Raw genomic sequence first — 17,915 nt, 5'->3', positions numbered from 1 at the left:
CTCAACGGCCGCCGCGCGCGCCCCGCCCCGCCCGGTCCGCGCGCCGCCGCACTGCGGCTCCCACGGATCCCTCCGCGCCTCTCTCCGCACTGCCGGGCCCGCGGATCTCTCGCTCCCACCCCGCTCGGGGCTGGGTTTGTGGCCGGCCGCGCGCGCGCGCGCACCCGCCGGGGGACTACTTTCCGTCGCCGCGCGCCCCGCCCCCTGTGCCCACTCTACTTTTCTCCTCGGCGGAGGGGCACTGTTCGGCGGCACGTGACGCGTTCCTGTGTGAGCCGCGCCGCTATTGGGCCCGGGCGACGGCGGAAATGAGAGCGCGGTGCCGATTGGTCCGGCCTTCCCTGCAATGCGTCAAACTGGGGCGAGCCACTGCGTGGTGGTGGTGGGCAGCCCGAAATGTGTGTCTGCGTGGAGCTGTGAGGCGTAATGAGGCGAAGGAGAAAATTGTGTGACTGTTAGAGAAGCAAATACACCATCTTCTTGGTCAGGGAGCGGTAAAGGGGTGGCGGAAGATGCAGAAGCACTTTCTCGGCTCTCCCCTCTAACAGATGGAAGATGGTGCAATCCAAAATGCTGGCCTGGAAGCCCCGCCCCCAACTGCGCCCTACGATGTGGCGGGGTCTTCAAGGTTCCTCTCTTACCCTAAAGGTGCTGTCCGTTGGGACAGGTTTGTGCACCCTGTGACACCCTCCACAGGTGTCCGGAACCCCTATCCCCGCTTCACTCCTGATTGGCTCAGGGTCTGTGAAAGTGGGGCCGTCGCAGGACAGCCTCTGGGAACAGGGCGTTAATTCAGTCATTCATTAAAAAAGACTGAATTGGGTGCCTGGTGTAATGTAGGGACCCGTGATTGGCTGGGCTGGGGAGACCAAACTTCCCAACCATTGTCCTGTTGTCTTCTAGACCACTTGACTCCTTGTTCTAAGGTTCCAGCCATAGGAGGAAAAAGAGTGCCAAGGTTAGCTGAGACTGTTTACTGGAGCTCAGAAACGCTCCCCTTCTCTTGTTTAGAATGGGAGCTGCCATTCGATTACATGTCCCGTACCCCTCTCGGTGATTGGCTGAGGAATGGCTCACTCGCCAATCATTATGTCACACCTGGAACAGGATGTAGGCTAATGAGAGTCCTTCCCTAGGTTTTTGGATCTCGAGTTTGGGGACAGGAAGCCTTTTCTTTTTGCGTGGTGAGGCTGTGAAGAAATAGGTCTGGCGCTGTCTGTGGCCATTTTCCCACCCTGGAGGGGAGAATAAAAGTGATACCAAGGAGAGGCAAAGAAGAGATGGAGTGAGAGAGTCCTGTTGCCATTCACTTCCCTGGTTCCAGTACTCTTGAGGCCAGCTGCGCAGCCATCATGCCAGGATTTTGCATATATGAGCTATTAAAATTTCCCATTTATTCCAAACTGGTTTGAGTTGAATTTCTGTCACTTGCACCCAAAGATTTTCTGATGGATGTGAGCTGGGCTAAACTCTGTCTTGGTCATCAGCATTGGCCCTGAAACAGAGAAGGCCAAGGACCCAGTCAACATTTGCTGAACAAATAAGCAAAATGAAGTCAGGCTCATGCTCTCTCCCCCTTTCTCTCTCCTCCCTGTCTCTGAGTCTTGATTTCTGCCAGGCAGACATTAACTTCTGAATTACTTAGGCCTACGAAATAATACATATACTACTATTAACATGTTTGAGCACTTACTCTGTTCCATGCACCATTCCATTTGCTTTGCATCCATTAGTTTATTTAGTTCTTACAATATCCCTATGGGTTTGTTACTTCCATTTTCCACCTGATGAAACTGCTTTATTGCCACTGGAATTAGATGAGACCAGAGAGGTATGAAAGCTTGACCAAAAACAGAGAAGTGAAGTAGCTTGCCCATGGTCACACAGTAGGAGGTAGAGTCAGGATTTGATCCCCAGCAGTTTGCCTGAAAACCCCACACTCTTAAACACCATTACACTACCAGTGGGAGAGATCATATTTGTCTTCTATTATCCATTTTCCCTGTCTTCCAGCATAATAGAAGTTTAGCTGGGCACATTGCGATCCTGACTAAAAACCATTTCCCAACCTTCCTTGCAGTTATGAGTGGTCATTTGATTGAATTCTGGCCAGAAAGGATAGTGATATATGAAACTTCTGGGTATACCGTTAAAGGGGAGGACATGCCCTCCTTCTTCTCCTCTTGCCTGCTAGTAGAGCAGCCCTTGTAGGCATTAGATGAGAGACCAATGGTGACCATACTCACCTGGCACCTTAATGATTGCCTGGAGCAGAGCCCACCCTTCCATCCCCAGTGCCAAACTTTTATTCGAGAGTGAAATAAATTTCTGTATTGCTCAAGCCACTGCTATTTTGGATCACTTTGTTATAACAGCCAAACACAGACATGTCCCCTTTTTGGTTACTGCCCTTGCTTTGGTGGAAGCTCTTATGCCTACATTCGTGAGGGGTCATGTGGTTCAGGCGTAAACCAATCAGCATGTCCTGCTTCCATACCTCTGAGTGGTTCAGAGTCAATGGTATGACTCTTTTATTTTTCCAGGCGTGGCATAATTTACATTCGATAAAATGCCACAGATCTTAAAGTGTTCAGTTCAATGAGTTTTGATAATTGTGTACACCATGTAACCACCACCCAAGACAAGCTGTAGAACATTTCTATCATCCCAGAAGTGAGTTCCCTTGTGGCTCTTTCCCGTCAATTCCTGTCCCCCTCAAGCAACCATTGTTCTGGTTTCTGTCATTAGAGATTAGTTTTGCCTGTTCTAGAGTTTTGTTTTGTTTTGTTTTGCGGTACGCGGGCCTCTCAGTGTTGTGGCCTCTTCCGTTGTGGAGCACAGGCTCCGGACACACAGGCTTAGCGGCCATGGCCCACGGGCCCAGCCGCTCCGCAGCACGTGGGATCTTCCCGGACCGGGGCATGAACCCGTGTCCCCTGCATCGGCAGGCGGACTCTCAACCACTACGCCACCAAGGAAGCCCTCAATGTAATATTTTTGAGCAAAAGTTGCATGGAACATACTTATACTAAAATATATTTTTTGTTCTTGATCTGGAATTTCATGTTCAACTGGAGTCCTGTACTTCTAATTGCTAACTCTGATGATCCTAATCTCAAAGCACCTTCTTTCCATGGTTGGGAAATGAGCTTAGTGACCTTACAGGGGACCACCTGAACTTCCAGGCCTCAGGTTGTCCTATGCTACAGCCAGGCAAGAATCTTGATAGTGGCTTCAAATCTTCTGAGCTTTAGGAATGATCAATAAACTAAGGCTCAACCCCATTATCATCAACATCCCAGTTCACTTCCACCAGCTGGATAAACACCAAGTCCAATAATACTATCTGTTGCTGGATCCACACCACGATCTGGTGACCCTGTTATTTCTCTGACCTCACCTCCCTACACTCCTCTCTCACTCTCTTGGTTCCGGCCACACTGGCCTCTTTGCTGTTCTTTGAACACATTTGGCTGGCTCCTGCCTCAGAGCCTTTGTATTATTTCCTCTTCTTCAAATGCTCTCCCCATGATAGTTATGTGGTTTGTCTCCTCCTTTGCTTTGTTCAAATGACACGTCCTCAGTGATGGCCTACTTGACCATCCCATTTAAAATTGTAAACCAACACTCCCAATTGCCTTTACTTGGCCTTATTTTTTTCATAGGTGGGACCACTTTCTCAAATATGATATACTTTTCTTATTTATTCTATTTAGAGTTTGATTCTCCCACTGGAATATAAGTTCCATGAGGTCTGATCTTTCTATTGTGTTCACTGTTGTATCTTCAGTGCCAAAAGCAGAGCCAGGAATATAATAGGTGCTCAATAAATACTTTTTAAAAATAACTAGATAAATATGGGGAGATGGAAATTCCCCTACAGTGCTGGTGGGGGAATATATTGATACAAAGACCCTAGTGAGTGTCCCATTTAGGGTAGGCTAGGTTATAGTACAGTAACAGCTGCAAAAATCTCAGTTAACACAGTTAAAGTTTCTTTCTCACTCACATAAAATCCACCAAGTGTCTTGGCCTCTCTGCAGGACAGATGTCCTCCATGTGGTGACTCAGTGTCCCAGGCTCTTTTATTGCTCCTGAGGGTCTCTATGTTGCCACAGCAGGGGAAGAGAGATTGGAGAATGTCCCAGGGAGTTTTCATTGTCTTAGTAGAAGTGACATCTGTCACTTCAGCTCACATTTCATTGTCCAGAACCAGCCACATGGTCCCATGTCACTGCTAAGGGATGAAGAAGTGTATTTTCTCCCATGCCCCAGAAGAGGAAGCAGGAAACAGAATTTGGTGATCATACCATGGTCTTCGTCACAGAGAGACATTTGACCATAACTGTTAAGTTGAACGTGTACATTTGCTAAAATCTAGCAGTTCTACTCTTAACTATATCCTTGATAAGTGGCTTTCAAATTATCTTGAGTGAGCTTCACGGCAAGAACCACATTTTACATCATAATCCAGCCATGTTTCATATATATATATATTTTCAGAAACTATATATTTAGTCTGAAACAAAAATTTCAGAAGCAGAACTTAGTCTTACTATAGACAAGGCACTCTGATATTTTCTTTCCTATTCCATTTCATGTTTCAGAAATGATGCTCACTGTGACCTACTGATTCCACTAGCCTCATCGTGTGTATGTGTGTGTGCGTGTGCATGTGTGCGTGCGCGTGCACACGCGCGTGTGTGTTAGCACTACCTTACTTTCTGGCTACTACTTTCTAGGATGTTCCGGACTCATCTTGTATATTTCTTGCTCCAATCCTACAATCAGCCATTTCTCTAAGGAGCCCTGGCTCCTTTTATTGGATAATTAGGTTAGAAACTAAGATCTGGGCTCTGAGTGTCCTTGTTGCTATTGAAGATTTCTTTTTTTAACTCTACCTCTTTGCATTTTTATAGTGATTGCTCCAAGTATCCTTAAATTGGTCACCTATCTGTGATTTTTTTACCTCACTAAGTTTTCTTTTAAAAAATTATCTTACATAATAGTCTGGAGGCAGGGTCAGATCAGGACTGGTTCAGTGGCTCAATGATGCAACCAAGGACCCAGACCTTTTTTCTCCTTCTGCTCTGGTATCTTCAATATTTTCTGTCTTTAGGCTCATAGCTTTATGGTGGCAAGGTGGCTGCCACAGCTCCGGACGTTACTTCCCAAGGCAGTAACCAAAGTCAGGATGGAACGGAATAAGGTTCTTTTATTTCCCTTTATCAGAGAGAATAAACCTTTTCTCAAAACCCCTTCAAGTTTCTTTGGCACGAAATGGGTCACATGATCACTCCTAAATCAATCACTAGCAAACAGGAACAAGGTTTAGACCAAACAAGGTTCACCTTTTGGGTCAAGGCACACCTTCCTTGAGCACATTGTTACCTGGTACCTGGACAAAACTGGGGTCGGGTTAGCAAGAGGGGTGTGTGGTGGGAAGAAGGTCCACCACATAAAAATGTCTTGGATTTTTCTTGGGAAATTCCTGGAAAAAAAGAGGAAAGTTAAGTTGTCTATGACATGGGGAAACATTCTTAATCCCCTTCTTTACTCATTTCTATTTTGTCTCCAAACCTTTTCTCCCAAAGCAGTTTCCTCAAACTCACTTTCTTCCTCCAAAACTCATCTCCTGCAGCTGATTCAGCCCCAGTATTACTACATGAGGTTATCCAGGGCTGGTGGGTTGGCCCTGCCATCATCCACATGTGAGTTCCACGAACGTACCTAAGGAGCTGCTACAGTTGCTGCCACTTCCCAATTAGCAGGAAGGTAAAAAACAGGCAAAGAAGGACATTTAGTGTTGTCACTGAAAAGATGCAGTAGTTAGGGTAAGTAATCTGAGATGCTGTAACAAATAAGCTCCCAAGTCTCAGTGGCTTAACACAATAAAACTGTATATATCTCTCACTCACACAATGTCTAATGTGGGAGTTCCTTTTAGGCAAATGGTCTTCAGAGACCCAGTTCCTTTTCTTTTATGGTTCTGTTATCCACTACATACTCAAAAATCTCTTCTGGATCCTCTGTCCAGCCAGAATTTGGGGAAAGAGAGAACACAGAGGATCATGTGGTGACTTGTCCTGGATGTAGCTCATGTATTTTGATTGCATTTCATTGGCCAGAACCCAGACGCAGGCCAGACATAACTGCAAGAGAGACTGGGAAGGGCTTCCCTGGTGGCGCAGTGGTTGAGAGTCCACCTGCCGATGCAGGGGACACGGGTTCGTGCCCCGGTCTGAGAAGATCCCACATGCCGCGGAGTGGCTGGGCCTGTGAGCCATGGCCGCTGAGCCTGCGCGTCCGGAGCCTGTGCTCCGCAATGGGAGAGGCCACAAGAGTGAGAGGCCCGCGTACCGCAAAAAAAAAAAAAAAAAAAAAAATTTCTTCATTTGATTCCTACTAACTTGGGCAGGATTATTTCTAGATATTTTAAAGTTTTTGTTGACAATCTGAATGGGATCCAATTTTCCACAATTTTCTAGCAGCCTGGTGTGTATTGACGTTATGACTTTATAAGTGATCTTGAATCCAGCCTCCTATTGAAGCTTGTTCTAATACTATATCAGCTTGTTCTCTAGGATTATTTCTAGGTAAATACAGATGCACTTTTTGCTCAGGGTCATTGCTACTCAAGATATCATTCTTTGTGCCATCATGAGGCAGCATTTGTTAAAGGGTGCTGTTTTTGTCTCCAGGATTTTCCTCCAAGTCATTGTCACCCATGCACAAGGTTAGATGTACGCAGAGAGCCGATGACATCTGCAGGTGGACAGCTACCTGGGTGACCTTTGCTGAAGAGGAAGCCTGGATTCAGACACGTTAAAATGAGCGACCGAGAATTGATTAAATATGGCATCATTATCCATCCATACGTTTATGTATATATTTTCTGAATCATTTGAGAATAAGTTGCAGACTTCATGCCACATTATCTCCAAATGCTCAAATGTGAATTTCCTAAGAACAAAGACATTTGCCTATGAAATTACAGTTACAACAATCAAAATCGGGGAATTCAGCAATGATACAATTATCTAATCTATGGAGCTTTATCAAAGTTTGTCAATTGTTCCAATTATGACCTTTATAGCAAAAAAACAAAAAGTTTTTTTTTTCCTTTATTTTATCCAGCCAGGATGACATATTCCATTAACTATCATACTGCTTTAGTTTGGAACAGTTCCTCAGTCTTTCTTTGTGTTTTATGACATTGACAGTTTTGAAATTTCATGTCAGTTATTTTGTAGAATGTCTATTTGCGTTGGTCTGATGTTTTTTCACGACCAGATTCAGGTTATATAGTTTTGTTTTGTTTTGATTTTTTTGCGGTACGCGGGCCTCTCACTGTCGTGGCCTCTCCCGTTGCGGAGCACAGGCTCCAGACGCGCAGGCTCAGCGGCCGTGGTTCACGGGCCCAGCCGCTCCGCGGCATGTGGGATCTTCCCGGACCGGGGCACGAACCCGCGTCCCCTGCATCGGCAGGCGGACTCTCAACCACTGCGCCACCAGGGAAGCCCCAGGTTATATAGTTTTTAAAAAGGAAGACTGTCATAGAAGTCATTCGTGTCCTCAGTGCATCTTATCTGGAGGTAGATGATGCATTTTGTCCCATTACTGGCAATGGTGATGTTTCTAGCTGTAAAGTTACTCTTTTTCCTTTTGTAATTAATAAGAAATCTGCAGGGAGATACTCCAACACTTCGTAAATATCAGTGCTCATCAGACCTTCCTCTGCTTGCTTTAGATTACTTAATTTTTTCCACAGACTGCTACCCAAGAACCATCCAGTATTGGACTTCCCTGGGGATGCAGTGGTTAAGAATCCACCTGCCAATTCAGGGGACACGGGTTCAAGCCCTGGTCTGGGAAGATCCCACATGCTGAGGCCAACTGAGCCCGTGCACCACAACTGCTGAGCCTGCGTGCCACAACTACTGAAGCCCGTGCGCCTAGAGCCCATGCTCCATAACAAGAGAAGGCACCACAGTGAGAAGCCTGCGCACGGCAGTGAAGCGTAGTCCCTGCTCACCACAACTAGAGAAAACCTGCGCGCAGCAGCGAAGACACAACGCAGCCAAAAAAAAAAAAAAAAAAAGAACCATCCAGTCTAAACGATGAGGTCCCCAAATGATGTACAGAACTCTTCAAAAGCAGGGCTATAATTAGTGCTTTTCTGTCTTTATATAAATTGTAAACCCTCATCATATCTTTTTCACCCCAGAAGTGTAGTACAGCCTAATCTCAATCCCTTCATTAACCCTCTCCCAGTACAGAAACGGCAAGGACCATATTCAGCAAAAATGCTCTCAGGGGTCCTCATTCATGTCTGTGACCATTAAATGGCAGTGCATGGGACCATTTGCACAGATTTCTGCCACCCTCTTTTCTTCCCTTGGCAAAAGTGTCACAGACGTTAAATTTCTGGAGGGGATGATTTTGTACTCTGGAAGCTCATTGCATGTTTCACCTTGGGGCATCTGTCGTTGTGGGTTAAACTGATGTAGTTTATTCCATTCATATGGCGTACATCCCAGCTTGTGTGCAGTTCTGATGGGGACAGGTACTGTGAACCTGGATGACCCAGTTGTAGCAGCTTGTGCCCCTACAGGGGCAGGGAGCAGCTGTGGCACCGATGGAAATAGATGTTAGCCGCGGTGGGCCTGAAGCACCTGCCAGCAACACCAATACTGCTTCTTGCTCCAGATCCTGCTCTGATCCATACACCTTGCACCACAGTCTTCCTTGGACCCCCCCACCCCACTGGATATTCTTTTGATTAGGAAGTTAGAAAAGTGAGGTGGCAATGGACCAGAGATACACAGATAGTGGCAAAGCTGGGGTTTGGACACTGGCCTGCCTGGCCGCAAAGACTGGGATCTTGACCTTGGTGTTTCCAGAATTACCCACTGAGTTATCTGGAGGTCTTTGGTAAGCCATTCAATAACAGGCAGGTCCAGCCCATGGATCCTTAAATATCCCCACAAAGAGATACCTTCTCCCCAAACGACACCTTTTGTCCTCAAAACAAGTCTTGGATTCTTAGGGCTCCAAGACCAAGGCAGGGTCTTCAGCTTCCCATCTTCCCCCAGTAAAACACCCCCTCCTCCCAGAGAGTGGGCAATGTGAGATCAAGTGGGAGATTTCCCTCTACCTTATGCTGCCTTCAGGAGTGTGGCAGATTTTATTTTCCGGAGATGGCCACAAAAATGTCTCACATCCCACATGCTCTTCTAGAACCTTGCCATTCCTGCATCAAGAGTGGAGTCTGTGTCTCCTTCCCTGGAATCCGAGTGGGCCTTGACCAATAAAGTGGAAGTGATGGTACGTAATTCCAAAGTTAGCTTGTAAAAATGCTACGCACCTCTGAGTTGTTCTCTTGGATCGCTTGCTCTTGAAAGCCAGCTGCCATACTGTAAGTAAGCTCAAGCAGCCAGAGGAAGAAACCATGTGGAGAGGAAATGAGGCCTCAGTTCCAGCTAAGCTCCCAGAAGACAGCTCACATGAGTGTGCCATTTTGAGAGCAGATTCTGATGCTCTCCAGGTGATACCATGTGGAGCAGAGTACTGTCACTGCCTTCTCCAAATTGCAGGTTTGTGAGCAAAATAAATAATTGTTGTTTTAAGCCACCAGGTTTTGGGGGTGATTTGTTATACAGCAATAGATAACCGAGACAGAAAAACTAAGCCACTACCAGTTGTCTCTCTGTCTCCACAGGGGATTGGTTCCAGGAACGCCCCCCTCCACACACACACACACTGCCATGGGTACCAAAATCCTGAGATGCTCAAGTCCCTTACGTAACATGGCATAGTATGTGCATATAACGTACACACATCTTCGCGTGTACTGTAAACCATCTCTAGATTACTCATAATACCTAATACAGTGTATTTGCTATGTAAATAGTTGCTGGAGCATAACAAATTCAAGTTTTTCTTTTTGGAACTTTCTGGAATTTTTTTCAAATATTTGTGATCCGAGGTTAGTTGACTCCGTGGATGGGGAACCCCTGGATACAGAAGGACTATAATCAGAAAATGTCACAGTTGGCACCTAGGTCCAGAAAGCACTTTTTGCACTGAGTCAGGGCCACACTCAAATCCAAATCCTGTCTCTCTTCCTAAATAGTGTAGTCCAGAAGAGCAGAACCCTTGGAGCCAGGCAGACATGCGTTCATAATCCTGATTCCAATACTTCCCAGTTGTGTAACCTTGGGAAATTTAATGGGCCTCTCTGAACCTCAGTCTCTTCTTCTATGAAATAGGCACAATAATTTTTCTCCCTAAATCTATCAGGAGGATTTAGTGAGATTATGTATCTCAAGTGCTTAGCCAAGAACATAGCACATAACAAGTTCTCAGTTACTGTTAGCCATGATTTACCAGGACAATTATATGGTTGGATGTTGAAAGCCCCTTGCTGGATAATCTCTCTTGAAGGTAGATTGGGAGCCTTCTGGATCCCATCACACTTCCTCTGTGCTGAATTTCTCTGCCTAGAGTCAGAGAGACCTGGTTTTAAATAACTCATGGCTCCTCCAGTTTCTGGCTGTGTGACCTTGGTCAAGAGACTTAACCTCTCTGTTTTTGGAGTCCTCATCTGCAGAAAGCAGGAGGGTCATATTTCCTCCTTAAGGGGTTGCAATGATGTTGGATAGTGTGCAAGGCGTAACACAATGCCTGGCACACAGTAGGTGTCCATAGCGTGTGCTGAGAGAGGGAGAGGCTATTCCTCCATCCTCTGCAGAATCTGTAGGGATCTCTGTCCTCGCTCTGTCCTCCATCGCGAGCCTGACCAGGTGGCTGGTGGTGGTGAGCGCTCCAAAGAGGAAGGGAGGGGAGGGGGGGGTCTCCTAGCAGGGCCAGACCTGTTGTTCTCTCATTTCCCACCAGCGGGCGCTCTAGTGAAGTTAGGATTGCAACTCACCGCCATCGCGGTGACCATAGCTACCGCCATTTGTGCACATAGTGGCTGAGCGCTTTGGTTCACTTAAATGAGTCAGGATTCTCAATGTCTTCCTTAAAAGTAAGAAATCTAGCAGAGTCACAGGCTTTTATTTCCATTATGTTTGCGAGAGAAAAGTGCCAACCATCCTCTTCAGATTGAGAGAGAGAGAAAACCGACATTTATTCCTTTTAACAATAGAGATGATGTTATCACTATGGCAACAAATGATCAAGGAAGAAAACCAATCAGAACTGCAGATTTCTCTCGGAGGTTATTTTTCTCAAGATATGGCAACAATTTCAAGGAGACTTTCAAAGACTCTTTTGTTCAAATTATCCTTCAAGGACAGTCTTAAATGAACAGAACAGGTTGGTGACAGGAACTCAAGCCTCCAGATTGCACAGGAAAACCAGATGGGTGTTCTCAGTTTGTTTCCTTATGGGGCAGATTCTTTAGATGGGCTTTATTATGCATGTAGCTGCAGGGAAGAGAGAACATCTTCACCTCTTTTACTTTTTACTTTTTTTTTTTTTTTTTGGCCGCGTGGCATGTTGTGATCATAGTTCCTTGACCAGGGATCGAACCCGCGCCCCCTGCATTGAAAGTGCAGAGTCTTAACCACTGGACCGCCAGAGAAGTCCCTCTTTTTTCCATTTGAAACATATTTTTATTAAAAATTTAAAATCACTTTTTCAAACTGCATTGGGTAATAGTTGAGAACTTGCATTTTAAGGAGCTGATTCTGAATCTCCTTGGTTGACATCACAGGCAAAAAGCAGCATCTTGATCTTGGACTTCTCAGCCTCCAGAACTGTGAGAAAATATATGTCTGTTGTTAAAGCCACCCAGTTGAGGGTATTTGTTATCAAAGCGTGAGCAAACTAAGACACTGAGTTCCCTTCTTCCACCCATAGGCTCAGGGGCCCACAGAGTAACACACACCTCTCCTCCAACCCCATCCCCTACACACCCCTGAACAAGGGTGTTTGTCCCGGATCAGCCTGAGTGGGTAGAGGTTGAAAAAAAGTTCTATTTTCCTAGAATTCGTCTTTAGTTGCGGCACTGTCATAATAACCACCCTTCATCTTGCTCCCTTTCCAGCTGTGCTCTGCCTGGAATAGAGATACACTCACAGAAATTGAGCTCTATAGAGCTGTGGCTTCTCAACAGAAGCTACTCCAGGTGTTTCAAGCAGAGGAAATTTAATGCAGGGGATTTATTACAAGGGTGTCCAAAGGGCCAGAAGAGCAAGAGCCAGAAGGGGATGGTGGGGGGGGGGGAAAGAAGTAGTGTGTATCAGTCCTTCATTCCTTCTTTATGACTGAATAATATTCCATTGTACAGATACACTGTACTTTGTTTATTCATTTATCTGTTGATAGCCATTTGGGCTGTCACTACCTTTTGGCTGTCATGAATAATGCTGTTGAGAACATTGATGTACAAGTTTTTGTTTGAACACTTCAGGATTTCTGTTGCCGGGTGATGACAATGTTCTAAAATTGATGGTGCTAACGGTGCTAACCACTGACTAGCACACTTTAAAATGGTGGATTTTTCTGGCATGTGAATTATATACCTATCAAGCTTACAAAAACCTTGAAACTGTTCGAACTTAATTTTATATTTACTCACATAAGCTTATGATAGGAGGCAAAGCACACAGATTCTTTTCATAACTCCAGGAGTTTCTCTGGCCCTTCTGCTCGAGGTGATTTAATTATAACTGGATTAGTGACGATGTCATGAAGGGTTAAATCTCAAACTTGAGGGATAAGTTCTATTTTGCGCACACACAATAATTAAACATACCTCCCGGTAGCAAACGTGTAAGCCAAGTTTGTGGTCATCTCAGCCTCAGGGTTAAAGATGAAATTCCAGAGATTTCCCTGGTGGTCCAGTGGTTAGGACTTCACTCTTTCACTGCTGTGGGCCCAGGTTCAGTCCCTGGTCTGGGAAGTAAGATCCCGCAAGCCATGCTGCGTGGCCAAAATTTAAAAAAAGAAAAAGAAATTCCAGAATGAATGAACACAGGTGATGATGTGGAAAGGCACCTCTCATTAGCAGTCTGTTGGCTAAGAAACCAGTCAGGAAACACTCTTTTGTCACAAAACGGAAATCATTTGTATGGATCCAACCTTCTTTTTTAAAATATTTATTTATTTATTTATTTTGGCTGCGCTGGGTCTGAGTTGCGGCATGAGGGCTTCTTAGTTGCAGCACGCGAACCCTTAGTGGCCGCATGCGTGCGGGATCTAGTTCCCTGACCAGGGATCAAACCCGGGCACCCTGCATTGGGAGCACGGAGTCCCACCCACTGGACCACCAGGGAAGTCCCTAGATCCAACTTTCAATCATTCATTCCTTCGAGAAATATCTTTTGAACAGCTACTGCATGCCAGGTGCTGTTCAAGGTTAGACTCTCTTGACACCAAATCTATTGATGTTTGGGGCCTGTATTGGTTTCCTATGGCTTCTGCGACAGATGGTCACAAATTTACTGGCTTGAAACAACACACATTTATTCTTTGACAGTTCTGAAGGTCAGACGTCCAAAATGGGTCTTAATGAGCTAAAATCAAGGTGTCAGCAGGGCTGTATTCCTTTTGTGGTGGGGAGGCTTTAGTAGAGAATCTGTTATCTCTTTCCTTGCCTGTTCCGGTTTCTAGAAACCACGTGCTTTCCTTGGCTTGTGGCCCCTTCTTCTATCCTCAAAGCCAGGAACATCAGGCCAGGTCCTTCTCATGCTGCCGTCTCTCTGGTTCTCTCTTCCTGTTTCCTCTTCCACTTTTAAGGATTCTTATGATTACCTTGGGTCCACCCAGATAATCCAGGATAATCTCCCCATTTTGTTTTATTTTTAATTCCTATGCAGTTGGATTTATTTATTTATTTATCTAGGCTGCACCGCGTGGCTTGTGGGGATCTTTGTTCCCCGAACAAGGCTCAAACCTAGGCCCTTGGCAGTGAGAACTGGGAGTCCTAACTACTGGACGGCCAGGGAATTCCCAGTCTCCTTAATTTAGGTTGATTTAGCAGCCTTAATTTCATCTGCCACCCTAATTCTTCTTGGCCATGTATTCTAACATGTTCTTCGGTTCTGGGGATTAGGACACACAGAGCTTTGGGAGGTCATTATTCTGTCTGCCATGGTCAGGATCATTCTTAGGGGGGTGTGTGTATGTGTGTGTGTCCAGGAGGCTCTCTTGTTCACTGTAGGGCATTTAGCATCCCTGCCCCACCTCCACTTCTGACTCCAGTCGTGACAGACAAAAAGGTTTCACTGCCAGATGTCTCTTGGGGGGGGCCCCCCATCAAGAGCTGTTGTTCTAGGTCCTAGGAATCCAGAGGTGGACAAAACAGACAAGTTTGTGCTCTTTCGGATTTTACATTTTTCCAGTGGAACTGGCGCATTAACCACATCTCACCAGGAAACACTGTGTCTCCAGTCTCTCCATTCAAGGTTCCCATTTGTACCTTTGGAACTCGTCACCCATGGCTTGCATGTAATTGCAGCCAAGGCCCAATGGGACCTGGTGCTCCGGCAGCCGGGCTGGGTGCGAGAGCCGTATGGGGAAGACATCAGCACAGAGATGACGTGGGGACCATCCCTGAGAAGTGGGAGCTCCACGCCCCCCCACCCCACCCCCACCCCCCACCTGTCTACATGAATGACAGGCGTCAGCCCTGGGCTTCTGTCCTTTGCACTCTGATCATCTCTCTGATGGCTTCTTACCAGCCTCCCTCAGGGCCTCCCCTTCCCTGGTCTGTGCATGGTACATGGCTGACCCCTCCCCCCACCCCGTGCTTAGGCCCTCTGGGCATCTTCACCCTTTCACCCTGATCTTATTTGTCTCTATGCTTCTTTCTCTAATGACATTTCCTGTCTGCCTGCCTGCATCTTTGTCCTCAGCCCAGCCATATCAGTTTCCTGTTGCCGCTGTAACAAATCACCACACATTTAGTGGCTTAAAATAACACGTACGAATTATCTTACAGTTCTGGAGCAGAGGTGATTGATGTGGGTTATATACGACTAAAACAAGGTGTCAGCAGGGCTGTGCTCCTTCTGGAAGCTCTGGAGAGAATGCATTTCCTAAGCTTTTTCCAGCGTCTGGAAGCCACCTGCCTTCCTTGGCTTGTGGTCTTGAGACAGGCTGGGACCTGGGACCCTTTGCTGCAGTGCTGCCATGCTTGCACCTGGACACACCCCTCCTCCAGCAACAAAATACAGAGAAACTGTATGGGACTAAAAATAACTGCGTGCATGTGCACTTGGGGCAAATTCTGGACCAAAGATACAAAGAGACCAAAAAACCCAACTGCCACTTTTGAAGAGCCTGGAGCAAAAGCAGGGGTCGGGGTGGGAGTGGGGGGTCGGGAGCAAAAGCAGGGGTACTGCCGCATGCCCCCTGCACACACCACCGCCTAAGGGGTGGGCAAAACACCTAAGCCACCCCTCCGGCCGGCCCTTGGACACACCCCTACCCTCACCCCATATAAGGAACAAGCTCGCCCCCCCTCCCCTCCGGGGAGTGAGCCAGCAAGGGAACCTGTTGTTTGTTCTCGCTCCCCCCTGCTGCAGCAGGGGCCCCAATAAAGCCTTGCCTGAATTTCTTGTCTGGTCTCTGATCAATTTCTATTGATGAAGGAGGCCAAGAACCCTGGTCAGTAACAGTCTCTTCTCCATCTGCAAAGCCAGCAGCAGAGCATCTTCCATTCTCTCCCTCTCTGACCTCTACCTCCATCATCACATCTCTCCCTCTCTTTCTCTCTCTCTCTCTCATCCCTCTTTTTCCTACTGTATTAGTTTTCTAGAGCTACTGTGACAAAGTACCACAAATTGGGTGACCTGTAACAACAGAAATTTATTATCTCATGGTTTTGGTCCAGTGGTTAAAAATCCACCTTCCAGGGCTTCCCTGGTGGAGCAGTGGTTGAGAGTTTGCCTGCCGATGTAGGGGACACGGGTTCGTGCCCCGGTCCGGGAAGATCCCACATGCCACGGGGCGGCTGGGCCTGTGAGCCATGGCCGCTGAGCCTGCGCGTCCGGAGCCTGTGCTCCGCAACGGCAGAGGCCACAGTAGTGAGGCCCGCGTACAGCAAAAAAAAAAAAAAAAAATCCACTTTCCAATGGAGGGGTGAAGTATCGATCCCTGGTCGGGAAAATAAGTTCCCACATGCCTCAGGGCAACTAAGCCCGCGCGATGTAACTACTGAGCCCGCGTGCTCTGGAGCCCCGGCGCTACAACTAGAGAGAAGCCCATGCGTGGAAACGAAAGATCCCGCATGCTGCAACAAAGATCCCGTGTGCCGTGACTAAGACCCGATGCAGCCAAATAAATAAATAAATATATTTTTTAAAAAACAACAAAGGAAATCAAGGTGTTGGCAGGGCCAAGCTCCCTCTGAAACCGGTAAGGGAATCCTTCCTTGCCTCTTCCAGCTTCTGGGGGTGGCCGGGGCATTCCTTGGCTTGCAGCTGCATCACTGCACTGTCTGCTTCCATCTTTATATGGCATCCTTCCCTCGCATCCTCACCTTGTCTTCTTAAAAAGACGCCAGTTATATTGGATTAAGAACCCACGCTACTCCAGTCTGACCTCATTTTTTAAAAAATTTATTTTATCTATTTATTTTTGGCTGCTTTGTGTCTCCGTTGCTGTGCGCGGGCTTTCTCTAGTTGCGGCGAGCGGGGGCCACTCTTCATTGCGGTGCGCAGGCTTCTCTCGTTGCGGAGTACGGGCTCTAGAGCGCAGGTTCGGTAGTTGTGGCGCACGGGCTTAGTTGCTCCGCGGCATGTGGGATCTTCCCGGACCAGGGCTTGAACCCGTGTCCCCTGCACTGGCAGGCGGATTCTTAACCACTGTGCCACCAGGGAAGCCCAGACCTCATTTTAATTTAACTAATGACATCTGCAACAACGCTATTTCCAAATAAGGTCACATTCTGAGGTTCTGGGGGAGAGGACTTCAATATATCTTTGTGGCGAACGTTCTGAGGTCCCGGGGGAGAGGACTTCAATATATCTTTTTGGGGAACGTTCTGAGGTCCCGGGGGAAAGGACTTCAATATATCTCTTTGGGGAACACAATTCAACTCCTAACACTTATCAAGACCATGGTGTTTACAGTGGGCCTACCCAGGGAATCCAAGATAACTCTTGATCTCAATAGCCTCTTTTTTTTGGCCACTCTGTGTGGCATGTGGAATCAGTTCCCCCACCAGGGATGGAACCCATCCCATGCCCTGCAGTGGAAATGTGAAGTCTTAACCACTGGACCGCCAGGGAAGTCCCCCGATCTCAACAGCCTTAAATTAATCACAGCGAAACATTCCCTTTTGTTATGTAGAGTAATATTTTCACGGGTTCCGGGGATTCAGACGTGGACATCTTTGGGGGCCATTATTCTGCCGACCCCATCAGCCCTGTGTCTGAGTTCCGGGCTGGATAGCCAAAGGCTCCGTGGATGCCCCTCCCTTGGTGTTCAATGAGTTATTTTTTAGAATAAGTATGTACGGATCATTGCATGGGACATACTTACACTAAAAAAGGTATTCGATGTTTTTCTGAGATTTAAGTTTAACTGGGTGTCCTGTGTTTTCTGTGTTTCATGGAGTCCGAATTGTTAACACTCCCCAGTTTGTCACATATTCTGTTGTTTACCAGCCTTTCCCACCAGATGGAGCCGTGGTCATATTTATAATCACCTTAACTCATGTACTTGTGATAGGCAACCTCTAAGATGGTCTCCAACGATCCCGCCACCAGGCATTTACATTCTTCTGAGATTTATACCCCTTTGGGGGTAGGTCAGATGTAGTGGCTGGCTTCTAACAAATACAATATGGCAAAAAAAAAAAGGTATGTCGCTTCTGGGATTAGATCACAAAGCCTCTGGAGGATGGAAGCTCAAGAAAGTGAGAAAAAAGGAATCATCAGGAGGACCAGGGGTAGCTG

This window comes from Monodon monoceros, unplaced genomic scaffold (assembly GCF_005190385.1).
Source record: "Monodon monoceros isolate NGI ecotype Baffin Bay Population unplaced genomic scaffold, NGI_Narwhal_1 Super_Scaffold_10, whole genome shotgun sequence".
Lineage (NCBI taxonomy): Eukaryota > Metazoa > Chordata > Mammalia > Artiodactyla > Monodontidae > Monodon > Monodon monoceros.
This window is presented reverse-complemented; position numbering follows the sequence as displayed.